This window comes from Eulemur rufifrons, chromosome 30 (assembly GCF_041146395.1).
Source record: "Eulemur rufifrons isolate Redbay chromosome 30, OSU_ERuf_1, whole genome shotgun sequence".
NCBI classification, from domain to species: Eukaryota; Metazoa; Chordata; class Mammalia; order Primates; family Lemuridae; genus Eulemur; species Eulemur rufifrons.
The window spans coordinates 104,089,048-104,093,477 of record NC_091012.1 but is presented as its reverse complement, the minus strand read 5'-3'; positions in this window follow the sequence as shown (position 1 = coordinate 104,093,477).

Below are 4,430 nucleotides of genomic sequence, written 5' to 3'. Positions count from 1 at the left end.
TGAAAATCCTTGTCAAATGCTGAAGACCTTTCTAGAGATAATATCATGCTTGGTGTGCATTCATTGTAAAGATTTTTCTTTGGGCTGTAAGAGGCTATTAATATAGCCTTGCAAAGTATTAAAAAAATACCACCTTGCACCTAGAATAGAGTTATTAGAATCATATAAAAAACAGTAACAGTACTTTATTTAACTTAATAAATTTTAAATTTTTTAAATTTAAATTTTTTTTTAATTTTTTTTTTTTTGTTGTTGTTGAGACAGAGTCTCACTTTGTTGCCCAGGCTAGAGTGAGTGCCGTGGCGTCAGCTTAGCTCACAGCAACCTCAGACTCCTCGGCTTAAGCGATCCTACTGCCTCAGCCTCCCGAGTAGCTGGGACTACAGGCATGCGCCACTATGCCCGGCTAATTTTTTCTATATAGATTTTTAGTTGTCCATATAATGTCTTTCTATTTTTAGTAGAGACGGGGTCTCGCTCTTGCTCAGGCTGGTCTCGAACTCCTGACCTCGAGCGATCCACCCGCCTCGGCCTCCCAGAGTGCTAGGATTACAGGCGTGAGCCACCGCGCCCGGCCTATTTAACTTAATAAGTTTAAACTTGACATATAAAATATAGGGGGGGATGGTGAAAGGCGATCGAGAGTGGGTATGTGTTTAGGGTCTACCCCAACTTGGGGGCAACGGCAGGGGGAGGGGGCAGGAAGGGACTCTACCAGCTGCAGGCCAGGACGCCTCATGGCCTCCACTCTCTTCGACACTCCTAGAGAAGGTGGGGTCCTCTTTTTAGCCATGAGTCCATGAGCTCTTCCTCCTACTACCCCAAGAAGATGGTTGTTCAAAGCCCTGCCCCTCTGTGTCAGCCAAGATACTTATGTGTGTTTAGAGGACTGTCAGATACACAGACTACGATGTTTAGAATCAAAGTGGTGAAATATTTCAAAGTAAAGATAAGATTTCAGCCAAATAGTATTTCAGAGGACCGTGTTTCAGTTCATGGAGGGAAGGAGGAGAGGGGAGGAAGTAATACGTTTTATATCCAGGTTAATGCATGTGAATCTCTCATACTGTGATACAAAACACAAAATAGAAACAGGGTGCTCACCCCTGAGACCTGCCTTAGGTTCAGGAGTCTATGTAGTTATCAAGCTGATGGATGATATTATTAATACTAAGCAGAGCCTGGGTGAAAAACCAAGCATATCTAAACCTGCAGAACGAGAGTGATTTGGGTAAGGCCACTTTTCTACCTCCAGTTTTTATGTTAACTTGACCTTTTACAATAACTCAATGTCATTCAAGTCTCATCTCTAGCCATGACTTTCCCTGATGTTCCCTGCTACTTGCCAATGATTAAAGAAATCTAAGAAATGACTTTACAAATACATTTAACAATGCCAAGTCTTGGTTTGAATATGGAGCAATGGGATCTCCCACACACAGCTGGTGAGAGTCCAAACTGATGCAGCAACTTTAGAAAACTGTTAGGCATTATCTACCAAATTTTAACATATGCACACCCTCTGACCCAGCTATTCCACTCCTAGACGTACACCCAACAGAAATGCATTCATATGCACACCGAAAGACATGGAGATGAATGCTCATGTCCGTGTGTTCTTTGTAAAAGTAAAAACCTGGAAGCAACCCAAATGGCTATCAACAATGGAATGGATAAGTTGTGGTATGTTCACAGGATGAAATACTATGCAGTGATGAAAAGAATGGACTACAGGTATATTTGCAACAACAATCATGAGTCTCACAACATGATGTTGAGTGAAAGAAGCCAGACACAAAATAGTGCATACTGTGTGATTTCAATTATTCAAGTTCAAGAACAGACAAAATGGACCTATGGTGTTATGAGTCAGGAGAGTGGTTACTGTGAGGAGGCAGAAGGTGAACGCTTGGGAAAGACACAAAGGAAGTTTCCAGTGGTGCTGGTGATGATCTATTTCTTGACCTGGGCTTTGTTACATGGGGTGAGTGTGTATGTGTTAAAAGACCATCCTTTCCCCCACGGCACTGTACTGTGACTTTTGTCATAAGTCAGGTGACTGTGTGTGTGTGTGTGTTTTTCTGGACTCTCTCATTCTGTTCTGTTGGTCTATGTGTTTATCCTTGCACTTACGCCATGCCGTCTAAGATACCGTGGTTTTACTTTTATTTTATTTTATTTCTGAGACAGGGTCTCGCTCTGTTGCCTGGACATGACTGCAGTGGCATCATCATAGCTCACTACAGCCTCCAGCTCCTGGGCTCAAGCGATCCTCCTGCCTCAGCCTCCCAAGTATCTGGGACTACAGGCAGGTGCCACTGTGCCCAGCTAATTTTTTTTACTTTTCTTTCTTTCTTTCTTTGTTTTTTTTTAGAGATAGGATCTTGCTAAGTGGCCCAGGCTAGCCTCAAACTCCTGGCCTCAAGTGATCCTCCTGCCTTGGCCTCCCAAAGTGCTAAGATTACAGGTGTGAGTCACCACACCTGGCCTGTAGTGGCTTTATGACAAGCCTTGGAATCAGGTAGCTTAAGTCCTCCAACTTTTTGTTTTTCTTTCTTTTTCTCCTCTTCTCCTTGTCCTTCAAGACTGTGACTTTGTGTAGTGACTTCTTATAATTGTATGTTGCCTCGGCACCCATTTTGAATATGTTGGCCTCTCTCATACCAGAAGCAGGGCTTAGTCACCCTTGACACGGCTTCCCGTTCTCTGCCTCCTCCGTGTTCCTCAAGGTGGTCTAGCCAGACATCTGCCTTATACAACCTCCTCCTGGTGGCCACCTCCCTAGGGGAGAGTTAGTTACACCCTACTTGACTCACCTCAATGACTGACCCCTACACCTCACGTAGACTACACAGCCATGCCACAGGGACCCCCTCTCAGTCAACGTGGCTGCACAGAACTGCCTGCTTGTTCTTTTTTTTTTTTTTTTTTTTTTGTGACAGAGTCTCACTCTGTTGCCCAGGCTAGAGTGAGTGCCGTGGCATCAGCCTAGCTCACAGCAACCTCAAACTCCTGAGCTCAAGCCATCCTCCTGTCTCAGCCTCCCGAGTAGCTGGGACTACAGGCATGCGCCACCATGCCCGGCTAATTTTTTCTATATATATTTTTAGCTGTCCATATAATTTCTTTCTATTTTTAGTAGAGATGGGGTCTCGCTCTTGCTCAGGCTGGAGCCTGCTTGTTCTAAACCCACCAATTAGAACTCTCTGAGGAAACCCTACCTTGGTAACACCCTGGACCCCAATAAAGGCTTCAACCCGCAGATCCATCCCCCTGTGGCTCCCCACCTGCTGGTTGAGCATATTGCTCCAGCAACCTTGCCATCGGCCTTCGTGGGTACCCTTCTTCTCTCTGGAACCTGTAAGTAATGCACGGCTAGACACGCGAACCTAACTTCTTTCCTGGTCAGGACTCTCCCACAGAGTGCCTGTCTTGACAGGAATGACTTAGACTCAGGTCAGACAAGAGCTACAAAGGCGTTTGCCAGTATAAACAAGTTTCCTGTGAGAGGGATACCTGGTCACAGGTTGGATACTTGGGCATTAGGCTGTGCACCAGGATAAAGAAGTATCCTGTAAAATGCACACTGTAAACATCCACGACCACATCCCTGGAGGCCCATCAGAGCAGAGCTTATGGCCTCTCTCAGGAGCAAAACCTCAAGACCAAATTAGAGAGAAATAGGACACTTTGCTGTGGTGTTTTTACCATGTACAATTAAAAGGTTTTTTGGAGTTTTTTGTTTTGGTTTTTTGAGACAGGGTCTTGCTCTGTCACCTGAGCTAGAGTGCAGTGGTGTCATCCATCATAGCTCACTGCAGCCTCAAACTCCTGGGCTCAAGCAATCCTCTTGCCTCAGCCTCCCGAGTAGCTGGGACTACAGACACGCAGCACCACACCTGGCTAACTTTATCTATCTTTTGTAGAGATGGGGTCTCGCTCAAAAAACTTTTTTGTGTAGTTGAATATATATCTTTCCTTTTATTGTTTCTAGATTTTGAGTCACTGCTAAGAAAGTCTTCCCCACTCCCAGGTTATAAAGGAATTCGATGCCTTCGTGTGTGTGTGTGTGTGTGTGTGTTTGTGTTTTATTTTCCACATTTAGATCTCAGATCCATATAGGATTTCTCCTAATGTACAGTGTGGGGAATGGGTCTAGTTTAATTTTCTTTTCCATTTTACTATCTTCTGGTCCTAACGCCACTTATCAGCTATGTTGATCTTTTTCACCGCTGATTGGATATGACAGCTCTACCATACTGAATTGCCTTATGCATTCAGGTCCATTCCTGGATTTCCTATTCGGTTTCCTAGTCTACGCACCAGTTCCACATGTTTTCATCCCAGAGGCTTTCTAACATGGTTTACTATCTGAAGGCCCAGTCTGTCCTCAGGGTTCCTCTGTTTCAGGGCTTTCCTGGATACTCTTG